The following is a 27772-nucleotide window of genomic DNA, read 5'->3' on the forward strand; positions in this document are numbered from 1 at the left end:
AGGCTGTATATGGAGATGTACCCGTCGGGCCGTACGTGCACGTGCTTTTTCGGCACTCGGCATTTCTACCGTAGTTTTTATTTTCTACTCGATGCGTCGAAACGAGTGGTGACGGTTCAGTGCGCGGAAAAACAGCCATGGCTGAGCAAGCTCCACAGCGCGTGCTGTTCGGGGGATTTCGGGCGATCGGGAATGTTGAGACTTAATTTAAGAATAACTGCTTGGTGCGCGGTAAGAAACTGTACGCAGCCAGCACGTGCATGGAGTGCGCGGGGAACTTCAAAGTGCAGAAGGGCCCTCGGATATCTTCAGAAAATGCGCTGCCGAAATGAAAACCGCCTTCTACGACGTCAGCTTGGAGGTAAGTTTTATTCGGCCCTTTCGGCATCTCTTCACCACATATGTAATTCTTTCTTTTTGTATGTAGTTGTTGGCGAACCCACGCAATATCACGGATGCCAGTTGCGTCTGCAAGGCCGGGTGCCACTGTTAACGATGCGACACATTGCTCTCGTATGATTTCCAAGGAAACCGCAAAAACAACTTGATTTTCGATTGCTTCCCGATGGTTGTTTTTTTATAACTATTATGACACCCATAAACACAAGAGCAGATCGAGCTGTTAGTTTAAAAGGACGTTTTCTCTTTGCGGGGAACCATGAACGTGCGGCAAGTCAGAAAGCGCGCACTCCTGCAATATGCTTCGCTCTCCATGTCGTGCTTCTACGTCTTCTGCGTCAGGCTAGGCTTCCCAAAAGCGAGCGCCGAGAACAGCTGGAAACTGTCATTAGGAAGTCGTTAGAAAAAAAAAAAAAAAAGTTCCCGTTGGGCAGGAAGGCTCCGCGCTCTCTACAACACAGGCCGTGTCCGAAGGCCTGCCAGCTGTGGTTACAACTTTTAGTAGTTGTCACAACTTTTAGAGCTCTAGTTTGGTCCAGAAGTAAAAAAAAAAAAAAGACCCGTTTATTTTGTGTTTTTCGCGTGCTAGCGATAGCTCGTGCATGCTTGAAAAAACCTAGCGTGAAGTACTGTACCAAAACAAAAAACGTGGGAAATGCGCAGCCTTAACGACAAGCAATGGGTGCGATATGAGATTCGAAATGACTAAGTAAGTACAGGCCCTTGTTTCAGTCGGTGTATATTTTTTTTTTATTCTTACGGGGACCCAAAAAGAAATCGGAACACAGCGTCGGTGCTACCCACGGTTGCGGATCCAGACAGCCGCGTTTTACAGCGGCGCCTCCCAGACGGCGCCACATGTTCGGCCAAAGCTGCAGCGCACCAGGCCGATAGCCTCAGGGTACGCATGGCATGGTGCCAAGGACGGTTACAGTTACCTCCATGCCTCAGGGCATTGCGCGTGCACCTTGCGTGAGAAAGGTGCAGCGCTACGTGCGCACGCTTACGCATTCCATCCACCTGTCACAATGAAGATGACTGCAATTGTGGACGCCATGAGGCCATGAGTTGAACCAAGTAGTGGCGGCTATGATAGAACTGAGAAGGTAAGGCGAGGCAGATTTGTTTCCCGCATGCTGCGCGCTGTAATGAATTCGTTGTTGCGTAAGTTGTCTTGCTGTATACTGTCTTGCGTTGCTTTTATTTTCTTTTTTCCTGATGACGACATACATTCCTGCACACACTCGCGTTCGCATGCTGGCGCTATGTCGGGTACGTCTCGTGGCTGCCTGTAGTCGGGCACTTGGCCCAGTTCGCTTATGCAGCACAGGATCGCTTTACTGTTGATGGCTGTGTTCATTCATGTGGTACGGTTTTCAGCCATGAATGTCTTTCTACAGCATGATGCTGTTCTGGGCCCTTCGAGGATTTGCTGAATGCGTGATCAGAATTGCGTGGCCCTATCGCGTACATCTTCATGACTGTCGTCTGCTTTTCTGTCAAACTGCAGCGGTAATTAGCTTAGGTCTAATTCCATTGCATAAGCTGGCGGGCATTTGCTCTTTCTTAAGAGACACGTGCCAGTTTGGAATGATGACAAGTTTTAGGGTTAAGAGTGTAAGCCGTTTAATGTTCCAAATTTTTCTTCGTGTATGTGCGGCTCAATTGCCCGCGTGCTTCAAGTGAAATACTTAGTCTAAAAGTTGTTGCGGCTAGTCGCCTGAAAAACGTTATTGCATACGCAAAACGATTAAAGCTAGCCTTGCATTGCAATAGGCACCGTGCAGGAGTAACTCGGGGTGCGACGCGCGCGCCCCTCGCGGCGGGAAGAACAGTTTGGTAGGGAGACGTGCGCCCGGCCGTGCAGCGGAGACGCGGCGGATCTGCTGTGCGTGGGTCGCATTCGCCGTTCGTTCTTTCGATTCGCGGCATTCTATAGTCACAAATGAATCGCTAGGTTGCAGTCCTTAAATTGCTGCGGTTGCACACATTTTCACTGGCCTGATAAAATATTTTTCGCGTCACCGAATAAGCTTTACGAAGCGAAGCGACGCTGTGCGAATCGCCGCCTTCCACCGAGCAGTGAGTGAGCCATCGACAGTGGAGCGAGCACTCAGCCACATTATGTCCAGCATTGAAGCAGGAAGTGTCGTGCTGTTCAAGTGAGCATTTGAAGCATGCTGTACCCTCTTCCGTGACGAGAAGCCCCAACAGCTTGCCCGTGGCACCCGAAGCTCTTTCTAGCTTCTGCGAGCGCACAGCAGCGATCCCCCAGGCTATCCAAGACGAGCCACTGCAAGTGGCTATAGTAGCTACTGTCTACTACATCTCTTCTGACAGAGAAGCAGTCTCTTGGGCGGAATGACGCAACGTCCACACTTTGTGTGCTGGGGGGAGGCGTCCGCGCAAGCTGTGTGTGAATCTCTTGGGGAAACAAATCTCCGGCAGCCTTACATCCGTGCCGTCACCTTCATGTGTGTCCATGTAGAGAAGCCTCATAGATGCCTTGGTTCTCTCGTTTCTCTTCCGCAGGCTTGAGAAAAGGGACAAGATGGGTTCAATTTTGCCGCACAGTACCGTCTCCAGTGTCAACCATAAACGATCTAGGCTCGCCCGAGGGTGCCACCATGGTTTCTTTTCGCTTAAAGTCCATCACTCATACTTCATCCCCTTCCAGAAGGTTGGGAAGTTGCCGCACGCCATGTCGTTAGTTTCTTCGCTGCTGCTCGTGGTATTGGGTTTCAAAATTCCAGAGTTTAGTGACCTCTGGCAAATGGCAAACAAGCATTCTGGGAATAAGAGGAAGCTTTGCCCTTAACCGCCTCCCTATCAATAGTTCAGAGGGGCTGTAGCCATTTTTCAATGGAGTCTCCCTGTAGGATAAGAGGGTCAGGTAAGGGTCTTGAGTCTTCTTCATTGAAGTTTTAATGATTTTCACAGCAGCCCCGGCGAGTCCGTTGCTCTGAGGGTAGTGTGGACTTGATGTGATGTGTTTGAATCTGTATTCTTGAGCAAACTTGAAGTCAGAGGACTAGAACTGCGGACTATTGTCGGAGACCACCACCTCTGGAATGCCATGTCGGGCAAAAATTGATTTACAGTGATTGATCACTGCACTCGATCATAGCTTCTCTAGACGAGTCAGTTCCGGGTATCTGGAGTAGTAATCAGTCACAATCAACCACCAGTGGCTATTGAACAAGAAAAGGTCCATTACAACTCTCTGCCATGATCTTGACTGAAATTCAGTACTCCGAAGCGGCATTTTGCAGTTGCTGGACGTCTTGACACATTCTTGACAATGTTTTACGATGATTTCGATATCTTTGGCCACTGTAGGCCACCAAACGGAGTCCTTTGCGTGGGCCTGTGTCTTCGTGATGCTGAAGTGACCTTCGGGCAAAAGGCACAAGATTTCTTTTATGCATGTGAGTGGCACCACCACACGAGTTGCGTAGAGTAGCAAATCGTCTTCTACGGTGAGCTGTTGACGATGCTCGTAGAAAGCTCTTACGTCCAGGGGCAAACCTTGTCAGGAAGGCCAGTCTTTTGTGCAGTGTTCTCGGAGATATATGCACACGCGATTGGATTTCTGGGCTTCTTTTAGCCACTCAAGGCAGTGCTGCTTGATGGGGAGAGTTGTCCTCATGCAGCGGACGAAAGCTTCGACATTGCTCTCTAGCTCTATGTCGCCAGTCTCCTGCACAGGTGCTCTAGAAAGTCTGTCGGCTGCGAGGCCTTTCCCGGGTACGTATGTCACTTCATCCTGATACCTCATCATTCGCACCTTAAGCATGGTACGCATGGTGGTCTGCCTTGCCAATGCACTGCTTGCTGCCATTGTGCAATGCATGCAGTTGTCGTGGGTCTGGTTGTGGTGGTGGTGCCTGTGGACTGCTGGCTAGTGTAGCACTTCGAGGCATTTCCAAGAAAGTGTCTGCACCGTTCGGTGAAGACGAGACGAGGGTATTCCTGGCCTACAGCTATACAAGTATATGATGTCAGACACTTGTTACAGTAGAATCTCGGTGATACGAAATTCAAAGGGAGACTAAAATTTTCGTATCACCCGAAATTTCGTATCACCAAAAAACGAGCAAAATCCGTTTTCAAGCCTTCCAACAGGTACGAAATATTTATTTTCTTTGAAAGAAATCGCGTATATCCTTCTGCGCCTTCTTTTCCGTGAAATCTGACAGCAGAGAGCTATGAAAGCTGAAAAATTGGACCGCTGGGTTCTGCCGCACAGACTCAAAGGTCACGGCGCGCCGCAGAATATCGAGGGCGTGCATCGTTTCTGCTGCCGTCGGCTGTGAGTCATGACTGCTTTGGCCATCATCTTCGTCACTGCATGGAATGCCAGGCTGTGATGACGCTTCCTCCGCAATATCTTCAACCGTGCGGAGACCACAGGTGGCGAGGTCGTCGTCCGCGGTGACGAAATCGTCAACGCAACAGTCGACGTCAAGTTGATTCCAGACATCGATGGGAATCGGGTCTGGCACTTGCGAGGCAGTAGCCACAGCGGATTTGAAAACCCCACACTTCGCGAAACAATTAACGATGGTCGCAAGAGTGATACAATCCCAGGCAATTGCAAGAAAATGCACAGCGTCCAGAAGAGTTATCTGGAGATTCGCGTCCTTCCTTTCTTTCTTCGCGAGGAGGCGGCGCACCAACAAAGCTTTGAAATGGTACTTAACATTCCTTATAATCCCAGCATCCAGTGGTTGCAAATGACCTGTTGCGTTCGGGGGCAGGAACACCACTTAACACTCTGTAGTGTCATTTGTTTTGGATGGGCGGTGCACTGGTCCAGCAGCAAAACTATTTTTCTGTTGTGGCTAGACATCTTGCGGTCGAGGTACGTGACGAATTCCATAAACAAAGAAGACGTCATCCATGCTTTTTTGTTCGCCTTGTAGACGCAGGGCAATCGACCGGCTGCCTTAAAGCATCGGGGCTTTTGATATTTGCCAATGACTGTCAGCGGCATCTTTTCCGATCCATCGGCGTTGCAACAAAACAAAACTGTGATACGTTGTTTGCTCTTTTGTCCGCCCCGGCAGGCATTGCCTTTAAAGCACAAACTTTTTTCGGGCTGGAGATAGTAAAACAGCCCTGCTTCATCTACATTGAAAACATCACGTGCCTCATATCCCGCTATGTAAGACGGCAGTGTGGTTGTCATCCAGTCTTCCACGGCGCAGGCGTCAACTTTTTTTCCTTCGCCACAAACGGTCTTGTAGGGAAGATTATGACGCACCTTGAACCGGTGAATCCATCTACCGGAGGCCTGAAAGTCACCAATTCCAAGTGTGAGTGCGATGTCCGCTGCCTTCTCACGAAGCACTTTTCCGTCGATGTTGACGCCGGCCGCCGTGACCTCTCTGAACCACGTTAGAAGAACATCTTCCAACTTCACATGGTGGGCGGTTTTGGCTTCTTTAGAATTCATCGCGAAGTACTGCACATTCTGCATAATTTGGTCGTGCTGACCAACGATCGTTGACAACATTGACAGCTGCAGGCCTAGCTCCTTGGCCATGTCAGTGCGCCTTTTCTTGGGCTCTTTGTCCACCTTATTTAAAATTTCCAATTTGTCTTTAAAGGTCAACGCCTTTCTCTTCCGTGACATTGCAGCATGATGTACCTTTTCGCGTTGCCGAGATGATCACAAAACGACGCGCTATCAATGCGGTGTCAGCCTCAACAAACGAGAAAACAAAGCAACGTGTAGCAACGTGTTGCCGCTGCAGCGGAGACTCCGGAAAGCGGAAGAGCCTGGCCTGCGGGGTGGCGGAGAAATGTGGAGAGGGCCGCAAGGCTGTGCGCACAACTAAAAAAAAAAAATGCGGGGGGGAGGGGAGAGAGAGAGAGAGCGGGGGGGGGGGGGGGGGGGGGCAAGATATCGCCACCTTCCTTCGCCAACTTCGCTGCTGCCGCGGGTTGCCAAGCCGGTTTTTTCCCGCTGTAATTTTTTTTCTTCTTTCGCGCGCGTGTGCGTGATCCGTGCTATCAGTGCTGTGCCGCTGCGCACGCTTTTCTCGCTGTGCGTGTGTGCGTGGGCCTCGACCGGTCGTGATACCGAAGTTCGTATCACCCGTAGCGAAAAGAAAAAGTGTTCGGAACATCTGATTTTTTGCCCACTGAATGCAATGCAATTCGGCCGGGGAATTTTATGAATTCGTATCACACCAAATTTCGTATCAGCAGAGTTCGTATCACCGAGATTCTACTGTAATTCGTGCGTGGGCCGGCTTGCATCAGTTAATTCAGAGGGCGATCACGTCGAAGTACAGCCCGCTAGGCTATCGCTTGTTCAAATTGACCTCCCCATACCTGAATTTCATAGAGCCGCGGTTCCCGTGCACCTCAGGCGTGCATGCTAAGGCAGGTTTAAGGAAGGTCGGGGAGTCACCTCTATCCTGTAGTTGCCATCGGGGCACTCTCATCACCTGGTCACACCGTTTCAGATATCTCAACTTGTGCCACTGGTTTATTAGTTCGGTGTTGGGACGGTGCCATGCAGTTATTTTCATATTTTTCATATTTAATGCAAAGGGGCCATTAGTGAAAACGCTTCACAGCATGGATCACCGTCCATATGGTGAAGCATCCTCAAAAATGCAAGGGGAAAAAGCTGACAGTGTACTAAACAAAGCAGTTGATGAAGCCAAGAGAAATTGTTGTCATTTAGCTTTCATTTTAAATGTATATACGGCTATATTCCAAGTGTTCATTAAATAAAATTTCTTTGATGCAAATGGTTTTTGGCAGTTTTTTCTGCCCATTCGATAATTCAAACTTTGGGATAATTAAATCGAACAATTTTCCGGTCCCTCCTTGAAGGGTGAATTAGCGAGATTTTAGTTGTGAGGATACATTAGGAACTTGCATCAGTTTCCGGTCACTTGGCTTTTTTCTGAAAATTAACTGTTATAAAGGCCAAGTGCTACTTCATCTTCATTTTTCCGGATCTGCTTGAGCACAGCCATCTCACATTTTGGTCGGTGCAAGAAACGTTCTGTGCAGTATCAACACTGAAGACCAGAGAGAAAGCTTTTATTTAGTTCAGTTCCTAAGGATGAAAGGCAGAATTGTGCTGCTGCAGTGGTGTCCATGAAAACTGTCTTGTCCACTACTACTCCGCTGTCACCAGTATGTTGAGTCTGCTGTGTGGCTTGCATCCTGCAGGTGTACAAGGCGATAAAACTGAAGGACTGCATATCAGCAATGCAGATTCGCTATGCGGGCGCCAAGGGCATGCTCTGTGTCAACCCCAAGCTGCCCAATAAGCGGCTGTGCTTGCAGTCAAGCATGCGGAAGGTTCCCTGCACCAGCTGGGAGTATCTGGAAGTGATCAAGGTTTCTGTACCACGTAAGTACTGTTGGCTTCTCTGGCTGCCATTTTGCAAAGGGACTTCAGGAATTGGTAAATGCGATAAGCACAGCATTCGAGTGCAGGCTGTGCATGGTCATCATCAGCCGGACTATACCCATTGCAGGGCGAGGGCCTCTCCCATATTCCTCCAAGTACCCCAATCTTGTGCTAGCTGCACCCACTTAACTCTTGCAAACTTCTAACTTCATCTGTCCGCCTTTCTGCCACCCCCTGCGACACTTTCCATTCCTTGGTACAGTAGAATCTCGGTGATATGAAACTCAATGGGAAGTGAAAATTTGTGTATGACCCGAAATTTCGTATCATCAAAAAATGAGCAAAATCAGTTTCCAAACCTTTCAACATGTATGAAACATTCATTTTCATTGAAAGAAGTCGCATATATCCTGCGCCTTCTTTTCCGTGAAATCTGACAGCAGAGAGCTATGAAAGCTGAAAAATTGGACCGCTGGGTTCTGCCACACAGACTCAAAGGTCACGGCGCGCCGCAGAATATCGAGGGCGTGCATCGTTTCTGCTGCCGTCGGCTGTGAGTCATGACTGCTTTGGCCATCACCTTCGTCACTGCATGGAATGCCAGGCTGTTGTGACGCTTCCTCTGCAATATCTTCATCAGTGCGGAGACTACGGGTAGCAAGGTCGTTGTCCGCAGTGACGAAATCGTCGCCGCAACAGTCGACGCCAAGTTTGTTCCAGACATCGATGAGAATCGGGTCTGGGATTTGAAAATCCCATACTTCGTGAAACAATTAACGATGGTCGCAAGAGTGATACAATCCCAGGTCATTGCGAGAAAATGCATAGCGTCCAGAAGACTGATCTGAAAATTCATGTCCTTTCGTTCACCTTCGTGAGGAGGCAGCGCACCAGCAAAGCTTTGAAATAGTGCTTAACATTTCTTATAAATCCAGCATCCAGTGGTTGCAAATGACGCTGTGTTCGGGGGCAGGAATAGCCCCTTAGCACTCTGTAGTGTCATTTGTTTCGGGTGGGTGGTACGCTTGTTCAACAGCAAAACAATTTTTATATTTTGGCAAGAAATTTTGCGATCAAGGTACCTGACAAATTTTACGCCTTTTTATTTGCCATGTAGATGCACGGCAATCCACCGGCTGCCATAAAGCATCAAGGCGTTTGATACTTGCCAATGACAGTCAGTGGCATCTTTTCTGTCCTGGCAGGTATCGCCTTTGAAGCAAAAACTTTTTTCGGGCTGGAGATTGTAGAACAGCCCTACAGCCCTGTTTAGTCTACAATAAAGACATCACCTGCCTCATATCCTACTACAGTCGAACCTCGATATATCGAACAGCGCGGTGATTGCAAAATAGTTCGATATTGCCGGAATTCGATATACAAAATCACGTAGAAAACGCGTCAAAAACTAGTACAAATCATGGCACAGTGGCGCAATAAATACTCACTTGAAGTTTCAAACAAAGTATTTATTCCTTTGGCTTAAAGTACTGTAGCAGCGTAGCTTGCTTCAAATTGGCAACCGCGTGCTTAACCACGGCGTCCTCAACGTAGTCTAAACGGTCCACAAGCGATAGTCCAGCGCCTTCTATTGCGCCGCAGTAGCGGCGTACAAGGTCCAAAGCAGCTACAGCCTCAGTTGCAGTCGGGAGCGGGGCAGCGCTTACGGGATCAATCTCGGCAGCGTCTTCGTTTGGCCGCTCAGCAGTAACTTCCGCCGCAATCTCTACATCTGTCAACTCCGCCACTGTTCCGGTGCTGTCATCACCGCCAACGAAGTCATCAATGCACATGCTGTGTGGCTCAGCACCGACAAAGCGCTCCAACTGGCTCCAGGTTTCTTTGAGCTGGCATTCTTCCTCTGTGCTGTCGTCCAACGCTGATTCTTCAGTTGCTTGCTCGGAAGCTTCTTCAATGCGGCTTACAAATCCCGCATGCCGAAAGCAGTGAACTACTGTCGACTGCTTGACGCTGTCCCACGAGGCTTTCAGCATTTGAATGGCACCCAAAAGGTCTATCTTTAGCTCTTGGCCCATCCGCAGCTTGAGAAGCAAAATGTCGATCAGCCGACGTTTATAAATGGATTTGAAAGCGCGAATAATGCCCTGGTCCAATCGTTGCAGCTTCGACGTCGTGTTCGGCGGCAAAAACTTAATTTCAATGTTGCTCAGCTGGACATCAGTGTGGTGTGATGTGCAATTGTCAACGATGAGGCAAACTGTCCGGCCTTGACGCGCCAGCTCCGAGTCCCATGCCTTCAACCATTTTTGGAATATCTCCCGAGTCATCCACGATTTCTTGTTCCATGCGTATGTCACCGGAACACTGGGGCAGTTGCGCATGCATCTCGGGGTTTGGAACTTGCCTATGACAAGTGGCCGCAGCTTCGTGCTGCCGTCCATATTCCAGCCAACAGAACTGTAATACGAGCCTTGCCTTGCTTGCCGCCGTGGCACTTGTCTCCGCACGGGTCGAGCGTTTGTCGCGGAAGCATTTGCCAGAACAGGCCCGTCTCGTCAGCATTGAATATCTGATTGGGCTCATACTTGACGAGAATCTTAGGCCACTCTTCTTCAAGCCACTTCTTGATCTCGCCTTCATTGGCGTCCTCACTTTCCCCCGAGACTGTCTTCCCGACAAGGTTAAAGCGGGCCTTAAAACGTTGCAGCCAACCGCTGCTGGCATTGAAGTTCTCGGCACCGAGAATGAACGCAAAGTTCTTGACCTTCTGTTGTATCATCGGTCCCGATACAGGAATATTCCGGGCCCTTGCGTCGATGAACCATTTGTGCAGCGCCTTCTCAACGTCTTCAAAGGCAGCTTTGCGTACCTGCCGCGCCTGAGTGCTGGTTTTGTTCCGCCTTGGCCTTTATGTCACTCTTGTTTTTCAGCAGAGTGCTCAAAGGGCTCCTCGGTATGCTGAAAGCTTCGGCAACGCTTGACTTTTTTTCACCATTTTCAACGCGGCGGATCACTTCCAATTTCGCAGCAAATGTCAGGGTCGTCCGCTTCTTCGCGTTTGCAGCCATCACAACACTGACCACGCCGTGACAGGCCTAGGCCACCTAGGCTGCCTAGGCCACACACGATAACGACTGGCGCAGCACAAGTGGCGGCGCCGAGACGCGGTTAGTCGTTGACAAACTAAATCAGGCTAGCTACCCTAGCCCGGCCAAGCCGCCGCGTGCATACGCCGCTACGTTCAAATGACGCCCTCGGCGCGACCGATGTATGCAGCGATCGTGCGCAGCAGTCGGGAACGCCCATCGCGCCGCCGCTATCTTCGAGGGCGTTGAGGGAAAGCTCGCCTCCTGTCAACAGAGTGCACATGGTTTGGGGTGGTGGAGTTCGATTTATCCATTTGGCAACCGACGCCGTTCGAAATAAAAAATTAAAAATGCATGCGATTTTCCGCGTGATATAGAAAGTGTTCGATATAATCAATAATTCGATATATCTGTGTCCGATATATCGAGGTTCGACTGTATATAGGAGGGCAGCGCTGTTGCCATCCGGTCTTCCACGGCGTAGGCGTCAACTTTTTTTCTTTCGCCACGCAATGGCCTTGTACGAAAGGTTATGCCGTACCTTGAACCGGTGAATCCACCTACTAGAGGCCTGAAGGTTAATTCCCAATGTGAGTGCAATGTCTGCTGCCTTCTTGCGAAGCACTTTTCTGTCGATGTTGATGCGGGCTGCCGGGACCTCTCTGAGCCACATTAGGAGAGCCTCTTACAACTTCAGATGGTGGGCAGTTTTCGCTTCTTTTGAATTTATCATGAAGCATTGTACATTTTGTATAATTTGGTCACGCTGACCAACGATTGTTGACAACGTTGACAGCGGCAGGCCTAGGCCATGTCAGTGCACTTTTTCTTGGGCTCTCTGTCCACCTTATTTGAAATTTCCAATTTGTCCTTAAAGGTCATTGCCTTCCGCTTTCGTGACATTGCAGTATTCTGCAGGGGAGACTGAGGGGTGGTGGAGAAATGTGGAGGGGGCAGCAAGGCACAACTCCGCCGGGCTGGCTGGTTCGTTTGCAGTGAGCAACAACGAAATAAAAGAGATCTCTGCCGTCAACTGAGGGAGAAACGCTTCTTCACCAACTTCGCTGTTGCCGCAGGTTCCCAAGATGGTTTTTCCGGCTTTCTTTTTTGGCATGTGTGCGTGATTCGTGCTGTGCTGCTTTTCTTGCTGTACATATGCGCGAGCCTCAATGGTCGTAATACCGAAGTCCATATCGCCCGTCGTGAAGAGAACAAGGGTTCGTAACAACCAAATTTTTTGCCCATTGAATGCAATGCAATTTGTCCGGGGAATTTTATGAATTCGTATTACAGTTGAACCCGGATATTCCGAATTTTGGTTATACCATACTCGTACGCATGGAATATCCCCTTGAAAATCTCATGTAAAAGTATAGGAAAGCTGCGTCATATATCGAACTCAATTTCACCGGTCATTCGATATATCAAACTCCACAGCACGCATTGGACGGTGCAACTTCCCCAAAGACGATCGCATCATCGGCCGTTTGCTGCATGACGTTTTCAAGCTACACGCGGACGGAATGAGAGGGCGCAGATTGGCGACGGCGGGTCTAGGGCAGCGCCGCGCCCTTTCCCCAAAGGCGCCCGCATCTGTGGTGATCGCTGCTGCACGCCATAATGTGACATTTGCAAGCTATGTGCGGGAAGGAACGAAAGAGCCAATGCAGCAGTGGTGTTCAGGAGAGAAGAAAAACACGATAGAGCGAAGCGCAAGGATGTGCCCACTCATCTCTCCGCTTTCTCTCTCTTACCCGGTCTCCGTTCGCAGCAGCACGCACTATGCATGCGCAGACAAGCCAGCACAGCCTGTGGCAGACACTTTCTCCAGTGTGTGTTGGGAACGGTCTGCGTGCGGCGGCTGACGCGCGATGCTCGTCCATGAAGGCGTCTCATGTCGTCGTGCTGCACATGCGTGGTTTCGGACACAGAAGCGGCAGTTTCTTTTTCCCTTTTTTTGGGGGGGATTGGGGTCGTTCATCCTTGCCGTAGACAGGCCGAAGATGGGCAGAAACACGCAAACAAACAAGCTCTTGTTTGTTTGCATTTTTTTTTCATCCTCGTTTTTCGCCCTGTACATAATGTTACTTGTCGTGCTGAACGTGCCGCGCAGCGTAAGCCATGGCTGCTGCGAACGTCTTTTTTTTTTGCAAGTCGTTCATTCTTTCATCTATGATTTAACGAAAGCACGCAGTCAGCTGCGATTACGACACCGACTTTTAGCATTGTTTTTTTCAAATGGCATTTGCAGCTATCGCACTTCCAATGATTTTGTGGCAGTGGACTACGCCCGCCCCAAGTGGGACGTGATAAATCAAACCAGGCTTGTGCAATCAAGCCGTCACGGGCACTCTGCCATGTTCGCTCCCTGCCACCACTGGATCTATCAAACACATAGTCAAAAGATAGACATGTCCTGATGTTATCGCTGCGTAGCATCTTGACGCGCTGCCTATAAATGAACGGTGGATGCGACGGCTGAAACGAAGAGACTCTCCTCCGAACTTTTTTTTTTTTTTTTTTTTTTTTCAGATTCTCGGGGCCAAATGTTGGGGGTGGGTTAATTATGCTACTGGGTTGACTACGCGACAAATACCCTATCATTTTTCACGATCCCAGGTGGCGTCTCAAGACAATTTTTGTATCAATATATCGAACTATTTTGCTATCCCCGTCGAGCTCCATATACAGTCGAACCTCGTTATAACGAACACGGATACAGCAAATTATTGGATATAACGAAGTAAAAGCAAAGTTTGGTTGGCTGTGCTTTATTTCTATGGGAGTTCTATCTGTATAACAAAATGAAAAACTGAAAATTTGACACTAAATCGGTTATAACGAAGCATATTTTGTATTCACACGACACAAAATCCGCAAAGAAGCAAAAAAAAAAACATTTTCAAAACGCTAAATTTCGGTTTTATCAATCATCTCCACCTAAAATGTGTTTAAATCACCCGCGCTTTCGCACGCCACGCCATCTAGGGACCGCGAGTGAATCTAGCATCGTCTGCCTGGCATGTGACCTGCACGTGATCGAACCACCGCCCGCGTGCCCCTGCCCCTACTTTTTGCCGACCCGCGCGTGTGCTCACTTTCCTCGAGGTCGTGCCGTCGTTTTGCAGCATGGCGGCGCGATCTCTACTCCGAACTAAACGTTGATAATCCCGGCAACATCGCCATTTCTTACTATGGTTCCTAGATGACACGCGGACATTCATCCCACATCGGCGTCGGTGTAGTAATTGAACTGTTCAGTGGCTTGATACTTGATTATGTTGTGTTGAGTAATTTCTGTGCCGGGTGCAAGTTGGGTCTAAAGGAAGATGACCCTTCGTATGAAACATGGGCAGCCAGCCATGTATGCCAAAAAAACAACGAAAAAGGCAGGAGAAATGGAAGTGGAGGCCACCTTGATATACTGTTCAGCAGGTCCCTCAAGCGCCACCAACTGCGGTACACTACAGTGCTGTGTGATGGTGACAGCAAGACATACCTCGTCTTGGAGCAAGAAAAAGGTGTATGGATATACAGTCGAACTCGGATATATCGAACTCGAAAGGGGATCGTGAAATAGTTCGATATATCGATAATTCTAATACAGAAATCTGCTTGTAACGGCACTTACGCAAGAAAACGATACTGTATTTGTCACATAATGAACTCACCCTCCACTTTTGCGCCCAGAATTTTGAAAAAAAAAAAAAAACGTTGAGGCCAGCTCGCTCACATGCAAGCGATTAGCGATCTCAGCGGCGAGTGGCAGCGACAGAGCGAAAAATTTCCAACTTGTTGGAACTGCGTCCCTCTCGCTGCTCGAGCCACCGCGGCAGCTCAAAACAAGGTTTTTGTGTTGCGGCAGCAGAAATCGCGAGCGTTTTCGTTTGCATGTCGATGGCGCGCGCCACTTCGTTTTGGTCGTCTCATCCACAGCTCATTTCTTGGCAGCGTGCCAAGATGCTGCGCAGCAATAACGTCACGGCGCATTTATCTTTTGATAGCTCCTGCGGTGGTGGGGAGTGAACTTGGCAGAGTGCCCATGATGGCTTGATTGCACAAGCCTGGTTCGATTATCACGCCGCACTTGGGGCAAATCATGATCGCAGCTGACCACATGCTTTTGTTGATTCATACATGCAAGGATAAATGACTCCCGCAAAAAAAAAAAGAAAAACTTGCTTCTTAACGTCTGCAGCCACCATATTTTACGCTAGCTGCGCGTACAGCACATCGGCAAACTGACAGGAGACCTCATCAGTAGGCTGACCTCCTATTATGGATGGGCCCTAATGACACACAAGAGACATTGATGCCATGCACAGGGCAGTAATGGCCACATATCATATCACATCCATTGATGCAAAGTCTCAACACAGTTTTTGCCCATCAGGGCCTAGCTCCTAGCGCAAGCAAAGTTCAGCAAAGTCTAGGGCTGAGCCAGTGCCTAAGCATCCCAGAAACCTGCCTCCCCAAGTTTTCGAGGCCCTGCTTCCCATCTATCAGCGGTTATCAGACAAGAAGCTGCTTGAGAGATGCCTGCACGGCAAAACTCAGAACAACAATGAAAGCTTCTATTCAATGATATGGGCTCTGGCACCTAAGGCGTCCAATGCCTCGCTGTTTGCTGTAGAACCTGCTGTAGCCAAAGCCGTAATAAAATTCAACGCAGGTAGCTCAAATTCATCAGCAGCCATACTCAGTGAGATGAGTCTAAAACCAAGCATGCAAAGCGAAAAGTGCATGTTAGAGAAGGACTTGCGCAGAAGCAGGGAATCTGCACGCAGGCGGGCAAAATCTGAGAATGTGCAAAAAGCCCTACGAAAGCACCATATTCATGGCAAAACCCAGTCAGAATATATGCCAGGAGCTTATTAGTCATTTTGAAATGAAATTTGCACATATTTTTCACATTCCCTCATTAAATTTGTTTTGTTTGTTTTTTGTCATTTTCTCAAAATTGTGTTTATCGTTGATGTTCAAAGCTTGCTCAAGTCATTCTCGGCACCTAGGACAGCTAGAGCTACAATTCTTTTTGCAGTGTGCAGCTGAAAGCACGGGGCAAGCAATGCTGGGAATAGTTTTTATTTTCACCTTCAAATTTTTTTTTCCTCTTAATTTTTCACCTCCAGCTGCCATTATGGGAGCACTAAGTTCAGTGAACTGTTAAATCTATATTATTAGATCAGTTTGAAAACTGCTTCCAGTGTTGCATTTATCAGACACTGCAGTATCTACTCTTATATTAAAAATAAATTTCTGATGAGTAATTTTTTTTCATTGTTTGAGCAAACAATGACATGAAATTTCTTAATATCTCTGGAATCGATTGGCCGACAAGAAAAATAATTGCATATTTGAAATAAGCAAGAAAAACTGGACAAGTATGTGCAGTTTCATTAAAATTGATCTGTAAATAAAAACAATGTCTCTAAGATCCATATCCCCCCTTAAGTATACTGGGAATTTGTCAAGGTTGGAGAATGTTTCATTTCTTTTACTTTCCAGGGGCAGTGACCTTAAACAGACCTCTGATCACCATCCTGGAGCAGCTTGGCGTGCCTACAGACACATTCCTCCGGCTGCAGCAGGATATGATACTCGAATTCACTCATGCACTAGCCCACGAGTCCAGTGCGGGGTTCCTTCCGGTCACTTTTTCTCGCTGTCTACCGAAATGCAGTGGGTGAGTTCACTGGCTTTGTCACAGCAGTGCGTCAATGTGACAGTCGAGTGACAGTGCAAAAATTGGTACTGGTTCGTGGTATAAGAACCACACTGCTTCAGATCACAAGACTGTGCACTCATGAATGGGGGGGGGCAACTGCAATGCTTTGCAAATAAGCCCTAGTGAATATGAAAGTTTGAAACTTGCATATGCAGAAAGTTTGGACACTTGAAACAATAAAAGTGTGACGTGAATTGAGTCTTATAGCAACTGTGGTTTACAAATTACTCGAGATTTTACATATTACATGTCCCTACCCTGAAACCATGGGCACTGTTGAAAATGACAGGCCAAAGGAGTTAGACAAAAAAAAAGAAATGTTATGTGGGGTTTTGATGTCCCAGATGCAGCAGAAAAAAAAGAGGCCTTGCTACTACCAAGTTTTACCAGTTAGAGCACAATCTTTGTCATTATACATGGCTGATCTTGAGTATTGTGCAAATCAGTGAAATTCCATGGTCAAACTGCACTGTATACTATGTGCTACGGAGGATGTATGAATATTAAATTTTTGGTTGCAAAGTGAATATGAGTAATTAACATTGGTTGCAAATTAAATTGATAAGCCAAGTACCAGGCCATGGGAAGCTTGTACTCATTGAATCGGAGCACAGGGGATCGAACCCAGCACCTTCAGCATGCCTGTAGTACAACTAGGCCACCGCTGCAACCTCACATTTCCACAAGAGACTCTGAAGAGTACAAGATATTGTAAATTTTCTTTTCACCCATTGTTAGTGTACGTAGTATGCTACATTTGTAATGTTTACTAGAAATCATATGCGAGGGGGGGGAATCATAGTATTTAGAGTAATATAAATTGTTTTGTAGATGATATAGCCTTCTTGCAATGTAATTACTTTTTTTTTACTGTCCTTTGGATTGCAACTGCGTTCAATGGAAGCAAAATCCACATCACTGTTTAACTTCGTTCTCTCGGGACAAAGAAATTTAGTGCTTTTTTGATGCATTGCAAAGGCAGCCAGGCACCTTTTACTGGAAACATTGTCAGCAGTTATTTAGGTGCCACACACAGCTGCCAAAACACAAGATGACATGCAAGGCAGATTCAAGAGCAACCTGAGCTGCGGCAATACAGTGCCAGTTGTGGAATGCCACCTCGAATGCACCTTTCTAAACAATACATAGCCTGGGGCCGTATCCAAGGGAGGTTCCTTTTGGGAACCGTTTTCTTTCATGATGACGTCAGTTTGATGTCACCGAGACTGCAGGTTCCACTTTGGGAGGAGGGTGGGAAAGGCGACGACCAATCAGCGTGAGCACCAAATCTCGGGCGTGTATGCGACAAGCATGTGGCTTTTTCTTACACCGAATATGCCTATCGGGTTGGTGTCAAACAAGAAATAAATCTCATAATTACGTAGTAAATCAAATTAGATAATAGTAGACTGAAATATTGGTGCAAAACTTCCTGTTAACAACTGCCACAGCGTTTTCTTGGTGCACAAGTACCTTTTTTCGCAGCTAGATGGTGTTGCACGCACATTTGTCTTCTTTCTCGTGCACAGTGAAAATTTTGCTTGAATTGAATAAGTTCTCTGTTTTCACAAAGTGGAAACTATTCGAACAGCACGGTCTACAACACCCATAGTGATGCGTAGCCTCCAAATCACGCTAGCTCTATGACTGAGGAGATACTGTCACCATCGCGGCGCACAAGTGACGTCATATGGGGGCACCACGCCAGCACAACCGCCTACCTGTCTTGGGGGGCTGCGTCCTCAGCTTTGCCAGCCACTCAAGCATTTTCAGTGCATGTGAAAATTTCGTGAATGGCTGTTAGTATGATGAGAATGCAGCCGATGACACCGGGAATTTGGCCACATTCCAGACATTGGTCAGTCTTCTCTGTGGTGGCTAGAAGGGGGAGGGGACGCCAACGGCGCATGGAAGCTGCTCCTCCATTTCAAGCCGAGCGTAGGTGGCGCTGTTGGCCGTAGTGCAATGCATGGTACACGCCACTCGTCTTGAACCACGGTACTTGAGCATACGCATGCCTGCCGCTCATGCAGCACGCGGCCTTTCAGTGATGTCGCAGGTAATGGTTTAGCTCATTAAACGCTAGTCGAATTTGAATTCGACTGTTGTGCCCATGGATGAGGGATCGCATCCCGACCGCGGCGGCCGCTTTTCGATGGAGGCGAAATGCAAGGCGCCCGTGTGCGGTTTGATGTTAGTACAAGTTAAAGAACTCCAGGTGGTCGAAATTCCGATGTCCTGCACTGCGGTGTCTCTCATAGCCCGAGTAATTTTGGCACGTGAAACCCGACAAGCAAAACCATTAAAATCGATTTATTGGTACTCCAATACTTCTGGTGCCGCGAGCATCAGCGTATCTATATAAGCTTTATTCGCGAATCCTTTCAGTTTCAGGAATTGAAGGGTCTGAATGATTCTCGTCTGGTCAAGATAGTGCATGTCGAAAGCAGGAGATAGACCAAAAGAATAAGGATGGAAAGAAGTTTCTGCTCCGTGCGGTCGCATTTTCTTTTTCAACGATGTTGTTTATTGCCCCGGGGCATAAAAGAATATGTAAGAAGAAAATTAAAAAGGAGTATTAAACGAAAGAAAAAAGGTTGGCTGTTCTTTGGTCGATGTTTTCCACCTCCTTCAGTTTCAAAAATAGGAAGCATCAGCATTACTCCTAAAATTTGTGATTGGGGTTCCAAACAAGAAAACAAAGCATATCAAAAATTTATTGTACATCATAGTAATAGCAATGTACTGCACATCATACCATTCAGGGTAATTCAGAATAAAAGATACATTTACACACGCTTCTGTGTAATTAGAAAGAAAAAACATTAAACATTGAATACCAACACTGCATCGCTTGACACTAAGAAATGGGGAGGAAAGGATATCACTTTCCACTAAAACAAGAATTAATACATTCGACCTTGAATAAATATGCAACTTACAGCACCCTCCTAAGTTCCAGCATATTTTTTCTTTCCTGCGTAGCGTTGCACTGACAGTTCTGGGCTTTAAAATATTGAAGTGGAGCCTAGTAAGAACATAAACTTAATTTTGTTTGTGAGGGACATACTGCGATTTTTTTTTGCGCTGGAGTTCATCTGTATGGCAAAGTTAGGCACTCACATTAACATGCCAGCAGCGAAACACATCTTGCCATAAACAAGAAATCACGCTGACAGCTGCGAACAAACAGGAACGCTGCCATGCCGTCCAGACACCGCGAGAACCTGCACATGAGTGCGATCGTGTGACTGCATCGCCAAGCTGACCGCAGCGCCACCGCGGCCTTTGCGGCAGCGCATGAACCAGAGGATCGCGCTTTCTTGGCGTATACGCCGGCGCTGGCGTCTCCTCCCCTTCTAGCCACCACAGTCTTCTCCCTATCTGCTGATGTAGAAAGCGAAAAAAAAAACCCAGCCAGCACACTTACCGACGTGAATTATTTGCCTCGGGCACTGCGGGAGCCTAATGGCTGCCTTTCTACTAACAGAGAGCTCCCGATCGCAAAGTAGTAATCGGAGTGCATAGATCACCTTCTCTTTTGGCAGCAGTGCCTGTCGTGCCTTCGCCAAATGTACTGCTCGCGCTACCCCTTCGTACCCACTTCTCATCACGATCGGCACAGGCCTACTGCTTTAATTCGTCAGCCTGACGTTTGGCTGCAAACCCGCCTTAAGCATGCAGAAGGCATCATCTTGTTCCTTTTGCCGCCTTTTTTGACTGCGGCTGCAAAGTGCAGCGAAAAGGAAAGGATGCATACGCGGCGTCATGTTTACAAACTGCATGCGCAGACCGGTTCCCTATTGAAGCGAACCAACTCTCCGAGGCTCCTGCACCGCACGACAGAATGGTTCCTTTCAAAGCAGTGGCCACGCTTCGTGACGTCATCGAAAAGCGCGAAGCCACCACCGGAAATTTGACGTCATGCCAGACATGACAGCAGTCAGCCAGTTAGGAGCGGCAAAAGGAATCAGTTCACAAACAGGACCATCGCTGGATCTGGCCTCTGTTAAGCCCTCGAGCATTGTTGTTGCCGGACTAAAAGCCATGTGATGGGCCAAATGCTGTGGCAAACCAGAGGCATCAACACGAAACCATACCATTAGATGCCATTGCTTGAGGGCCGCACTGCACCAATGTTTCTGTTGTACACTTTTGTTCTTTATGTGAACTGAGATAAGTAGTTTATGGGTTATAACTGACAGAGTGAGAGCAATCAAAGCAGTCACTGCGAAGCAGCTTCAGCTGTGCACGTGGGCCACAACTTCATTCCTTCTGTTACCTTCCACAAGCTGAGTCGCTTCTGCATGAACCACATATCTTATTACAGTGGTTGAAGCAAGATAATCGCCGCTTGTCAGCCTCAAATCTGTCAACTGCAGGATGGTGCAGCCCAGTAACATGCCGCATGCAGCTGCAGTTGGTTTTGGACCCACATGCTTGCTGTCAACGTAGCGGTTTTATGCAATGCGTGACATTACCATGCGTGGGCTTTTGTTGCGTGCTAGTTGTCGATACTCTGAGTAAAAAGCAAGTTAAACCATGTGACAAGAGTGAAATACTAATGTCGTAGTGTTTTGTCTTGAGTTTAGATGAACAGTAAATTCAGTTTCTGGATGTTAAGGAGGTTCAAATATTTCCATGCCTCTAGATGGGTTGCAGGAGCTAGGACCACAGGCAGTCACTATAGCGGTTGGGCCACAACAAGCTTGGCATTTAAGCGGTAGCAGCGATGGAAGTACTGATGATTTTAGCAACTGGTTATTTTGCTATCGCCAAATGAGTGGTGCAGTCAAACCCATTTATAATAATGCCGATTTTGATGGCATATCAGATATAACAATGGGCAGCCACTGCACCATCAGATTTTCCATGTGTTCTATGATAAAATAAACCACTTACTACAATGGCGTCACATTACATTGTTGGATATAACAATCAGATATGGTCACCAAAAGTCAACAAAAACTTAAATGCGACAGCCACAAAATCACCCACTGACACAGAGACGCCGACAACGCTGATGCAGCAGACAAAAACGAAAATCAGGACAGAGCGCGTCGAGCCATTGTGTTGGCCGGGTGCGCCGGGGAAGCTTGCATGCTGCAGACATGAGGGAGCACTCCTCATGCTGAGGAGGAGGGAAGGCCTAAGGCACTACTAGCCACTGCATTCTGAGGGAGAGGGAAAGCAGAACATTGTACAAGAGTACAAGGATGGCGCAAGTGTGCAACTTGGTGCGCAAATACGGCCTGATGCAACTGACAGTATCTGCAATCATCTGCAACACGCTCAAGATTGAGAATGAAAGTGATTCCAGTGCTGCCCATGCAATGGCAACGCCGAAAAAGGGTTCGACACGGGGCGTGCAAAGGCTTAGAACAGGCCCTCTACCAGTGGTTCTTGAACGCCTATGCAGCGAACCTGCTGATTGGTGCCTTCATTTTAGTGGACAGAGGAACTTCGCATACCTCCTGTGCAACACCGATTTCCAGCCTGGGGGTGTTTGGATTCAACGGTTCAATTTGAGACATGGAATCGTCTACAAGGCAACCGTGGGAGATGCAGGATCGCTTGGCGTAGACGCTAGGCAGAAACGGCTTGAGGAAATGCTTCCTTGCATCCAAGAAGCTTACGCTGTCTGGGAATTGTACATTGAGGACGAGACAGCCATTTTTCCAGATGCTACCATCGAAGAGGCATGCTGCCAAAGGCGATTCCTGTAAGGACGATCCCTTGTAAGGGTGGCAAGCAAAGCAGGTTGCACGTGACCATTTTCATATGTGATAACATGGACGGCAGCGACAAGTGCCCCACCTTCGTCATAGTCAGGGAAATCCAAAAATCCCCGCTGTTTTCGTGGTGCCGTGAGGGTCCCAGTTCACTACCATCACAATGGAAAAGCATGGATGACAAGTGCATTTTTCCACGAGTAGCTGGTCGAGTTTGATCAGCGTGATGGCAAGAAGGGGGCATTAGTGCTCGACAATTGCCCTGCGCACCAGACAGCTCAGAAGCTGTCGCATGTGGAAGTTTTTTTCCTCCCATCTAACACCACTGCAGGCTTGCAGCCTCATGGATGCCTGCCTGCTTCAACGCGCTATATCGCCGACGTGTTTTGCACAGGCTCGTGCTGAACCTCGACATTTCTGTCCGAGAACGGCGACCGGCGACAGACTTGAAGATCTCGCTGCTGATAGCAGTGCAGTTAATTTTTGGGGCATGGGTAGAAGTAAGCTCCTCCACCATCATGAACTGCTTCAGGAAAGTGGGCTTTACTGGAGATGCCGGCAACGCGGAAGGTCGAGTAATTCCTGCTGACACAGTGATGACGGAACTTTGGTCTACAGTGAGCGGTAGTGACAGCGACGCGTTGGGACAAAGAATTTTTACGTGCCGACGATACAGTCGCAACAGATGAAGAGCTGACAGACAAGGCTATTGTCACAGCAGTCACCTCCAAAAACCTTCCACTGCACTATGTTCAGCAGTTGGATTCCCTGCTGAAAGATGTCGGCCAGATTGCCGTGAAACGGCAATGCTTACAGATTACGAATTTCTTCCCACTATGAAATAAGTGTAAGCTACCTCGTCATTAAATGCGTAGTTTATAACGTTTTCTTTGTTTTTTCGGCCTAAATTGGTTATAATAATCATTTTCGTGGCACTTCAATGGCGTTATAAGTGGGTTTAAATATACCAGCTAACTGTGCCACCACTAATCTTTATATGCTACCAAGGCCAATGGTTGTAACTATGGCTTGGAACTGAAGTTAGTGATAACCGAGCGTGTTTATGCAAGTTTACCTATTATATGCGATACGGTGGTGCAGTGATTACAATGCCAGACTACTGTACAGGAGTACCCGGGTTCAAACCCGACCGCTGATGGCTGCGTTTCGATAGAGGCAAAACGGAGTGGCATTTGTATGCTGGCATGGGCGGGACACAGTGTGAAGAGAGGATAACCGATGGTCGCTTAGTGTAACAAACTGAATTCCAAGGGAAGGAAAGCATAGCAGGGTGCGGCAGAAAGTTAGGTGGGCAGATGAATTTAAGAAGTTCGCAGGGGTCAAGTGGATGCAGCTAGCACAGACCTGGGTTAATTGGAGAAATATAGGAGAGGCCTTCGCCCTGCAGTGGGTATAATCAGGCTGATGATGATAATGATGATGATTTATGTGCTGTGCAATGTCAATGCACGTTAAAAATCTCCAGGTTGTCAAAATTACTCTGAAACCCTCTACTGCAGTGTCTCTCATAGCGTGGGTCACTTTAGGACATTAATCCCTAATAACCATCTAACCCATTACTATGTGCACGTTATTCTGATCATTAACGTGACAGCAGTGTCAGCTTGGTTGGGGTGACCCTGCTGCTTTTGTGTTATGAACTGTTCAGCGGGCCTCCTGTACAAGACCTGCATCGCGCTGCCTGTGGATCGTGCCAGCAAAATGCTTGGTATAGTTGACACTACCGGGAGGCTTCAGTATGGCGGGTGGGTGTCATGGGTATTCCTGCTCGAGTGCTGACAAGATCTTAGCGGTGCCGAGCCCAAAGTTATTATCTTGACGGGAAATGGTGCATCCACACCAGAAACCAGTTATAACTCACTTAATAAGTTGCTGTTAGCCGCGGGGCTTAAAAAATCTTCCTAAAACGTTTTTTTTTCTTTGTGGATTTCAAACAACTGCATTTTTGAAACGTCAGCATTTTGAGCAGTATATCTGGTTCTGGGTCACCTGTCGCCATAATTTCTTTATCGCTGAAAAGATGAATGCACATGCAGTATTGCTTACTTTAACCCTTTGACTGTTTTTGCTGTGTGGGTACTGCGGCCGCATATCGTTCAAAATTTTAGGAATATTCGACGCTCAAAGGGTTAAAGGAGTGTTTTTTTCAAAATTATCAGAATTATCAAAAGTATTTGTCTTAATCACCGAAATGTCATTTTTCCTTGGCAAGTTTGACGAGCCATAACTTTCATCCAAATTTTTCTGGAGTGCTCATTTATGCCTTATGCAGTCGTCCGTGACTCTATGCTATTGGAAGATAGTAAACAATATATCCTGTGGAGAACTTTTCTAACAATGCTTTCTCTAAACAAGAGACAAACTTTTCTTCAGTAATGAAAAAGCTTCTCCAAGGAAAGCCGCAGAGGAGAGCTATTAACACTGTCCCGTTCAAGCCTTAAAGGCCCACTGTCCACCCTCCGGTCGAAAATATTTTCTTCCCCGTTGACTGTGAGACTTCACCCCTAGAACACAAGGCCGCAAAATGCTTTTGAAAAGAGTAACTAATAATGCAGTTACAGCCACCGCAATCGCCCGATTCTGTCATGCTTCTCTCCTTCCGTTCCCTCGCAAAGGTCTTTCACTCTCCTGCCCGAAGTCTAGCCTCCGCAAGACAAATTCCGCTTCCTCCGCGTTTGGCGGGAGGTGGGGCGTGGCACTCCGCGAGCACAAAAAAAGAAAAAAAAAAACGGCCGAGGGAGCGCACGCCGCTGGATTCAGTCTGGCCGTGGCGAGGGAAAAGCGCGCAGCGAGCAGTAGACACCCATCCTTCTCCCGTCGGTCAGCGAGACGGACCAATGGACGTCGTTTGCGGTACGTACGTCATAACTATGGCGCGTTGGGCCAGCGCAGGAAACGGGGAAGCTGGCTTCCCGAAGGAGAGCATGAGAGAGCTTTGAATTGTATTTTCGATGCTTTGCGGCGCGCGTGTCACTAGCATTTTGCACAGACTATCTCCGGTACCTGATCGAAACACTGGGCTCCTTTGCTTAAAAGGGCCTACCCTGGACAGTGGCCCTTTAAATCCAGAGCTTGAACGTCCTTCCAATTTTTTCAAAAAACCACCCGACTTAGCACAATTTCAAGCAAACATGTGCAAGCAGTCTATGCCGTCAAGAAGGCAACGTGCCGGTCTTCATCCTTCACCTTCAGGGGCACTTTTCGGTTCACGCAATTCATGTGATAAAACACAACATTACACACAACGTTAAGGACACTCCTCCAGAAGACGTGATATATTGACAGGGAAGGAAGTATCCCGAGGACCACCACATCTCTTAATGCTTCTCTGTAAACAGAAACTACTACTTTGATATGCACCCTTACCTAGAGACTTGTGCACCTGGTTAATTCAAAAATGAAAGCTTCTTAGTCTTTGAAGGTGAATCCTTAAAATGATTTTTAAACTTTGAAGATGTACTTGCCTCTAGACTTCAAAATGAATTTTTATGCCTGGTCATTCAATTCCCACAATGATTTTGCCGGAACGAACAGAGCAACCCTTCTTATGTAAGATGAGATATTTTGACAACAAAACCTATTGTCAGATAGCACTTGTGAGTGTGTGCGATTTCTCATAATGTGTCATTTCTTTTTTATCAGTCAAAATTTGTCGAATGGTTTTTGACAATTCCTGTCATGCTGCTGGTGGTGCTTGTCTCGAAGTTTACGATACGCTTCGTCTTCTGCAAACTACTGCACCTCCGATGAGTAAAATTGTGCAGGTGGTTATGTCAGAAAGTGGAACTGTCACCCACTGATAAACATCTGGGCATAACAGAGCTCAGGAACACTGCATTTGAAGTCTGAATTTTGAAGTTTCTTTCATATTTGCTGTTTGAACTACGTTGGTGGCATTGGTATTGCTTTTTCGTTAGAAGTTGAAGAAGATAAATCGTGCGTGTACGCATACTACTGCATCACTAGCTGGTTGTGCTCCCATATTTCACCCCTGACAGTATCTCTGATCCTTCCGATAACTCCTTGTTTGGACTTGTTTTTAGTGGTAAATGGAAAATGGAAGGAATAAACTGCCCGGAAAAGCCAACCATTCATGATGTACTCAAAGAAATGTTTGGAAAATTTTCATGATTTCATCGTCATCGAACCACATTGGCAGCAGCGGCAAGAACTGTGGCACAAACACACATACTTCCTGAGGGTGATCAATGAATGTTTCCCTATGAGTGAAAGAGTGCTTCTAGTGAAGATATGAATGATCAACTAGAATAGAAAGACAATCCTGTTGCACAAGAAGCTACAAACGTGAAACATGCTAAAAAATATAAAATGCGCTTTCCTGGAAGCAGATATTGCAACCGTTGTTACCTTTTGCATTCCATTGTGCATTTCTTTTACTATAGTCCTTTTTTCTTCGCAGGTCAGACCAGGCTCTGCACTCCTCCTGTACAAGTCAGATGGTGAAGAGTACCCTGGAGCTTTCTGTTTAGAAAGCAAATATTATGCGTGATAATATTGCAATTTTTTTGAATGAATACTTTAATAAAATATACGTATGATGTTGACAAGTGTCCCCTGACTTCATCGGTAATGCAAATGTATGGTAAGCAAATGTTGGGCACCTGCTTGAATTAGGATGCATTCATTCGTTTCCTTGTTTCCTCTCTGTCAGCACAGTTCCCTGTAACAAAAACAAAATATTTTCGAGGGCTACAAAATAAAAAAAGAAATTGGCAAGATTTTCTTACCGAAATTGTTACAAAATATTCTTGATGGTACCCATATCCACAGCTTTTGCACTAAATAGCTACTATTCTGCAGTCTTTGAGACCAATGTTAGGTGCTGTTTTAAAAAAGGAAACCAAATCAACCGCATAAGAAAATCTACAGTGAGCAGGCTAACTTAGAATTATTCAGTTAGTAACATCTCTATATTAACATGGGCTGCCGGCTTAGATAGCTGTACATTCAAAATGTGCTGGGAAAATGCAAGCTGTATGCTCTAATGTCGCCTTTACTTTGGGTAGATGGCTCCTGCTGAAAGACTCGCTTCGACGCACAAAGTGGTGTGATATTGTCAAGCTTAAAAACTTGAGCCTGTGGCAAAAAGGCAGCTTGCAACATGCGCATGTAACGAGCTCCGTTGGCTTTCTCTCGTTGAGATACAGCCCAAAAAGCACATTGTTAACTAGCCCACTCGCAAGTACTAGTGAGCAGCTTCTAACACTGCCAACGTTTAGCTTGCATAAAGGAACACCTTGCCTTACCTACCTAAAGTAATGGTACTTTAGATTGGTGAGCAAAATCTGTACGGCAATACCTTTGGGCAGTGTGGCTTTGAGTCGTAGGCTGCACACTTTTTGTAGTCTTCCCCACTTCTTTCCCATAGGTATTTTGCTCATTGAACTGCATGCTTCATTGGTTTTTGATTTTAGTGATGTTAACTCATTATTAAACTAAGTTT

The 27772-nt window shown here is 47.1% G+C and overlaps 1 protein-coding gene across 1 annotated transcript in view; it reads left to right on the forward strand.

The window, feature by feature from the left end:
- Positions 1 to 1300: 1300 nt before the first annotated feature.
- Positions 1301 to 27772, forward strand: part of LOC146172206 (uncharacterized) — a 178700-nt gene continuing 152228 nt past the window's right edge. The window contains exons 1-2 of the transcript XR_014702543.1: positions 1301 to 1505; positions 7597 to 7780. The gene's annotated coding sequence lies outside the window, so the exon portion shown is untranslated. The remainder of the gene's footprint in view (positions 1506 to 7596; positions 7781 to 27772) is intronic.

Source organism: Amblyomma maculatum, unplaced genomic scaffold (assembly GCF_055883805.1).
Source record: "Amblyomma maculatum isolate TAMU_Amacu unplaced genomic scaffold, ASM5588380v1 scaffold_13, whole genome shotgun sequence".
Lineage (NCBI taxonomy): Eukaryota > Metazoa > Arthropoda > Arachnida > Ixodida > Ixodidae > Amblyomma > Amblyomma maculatum.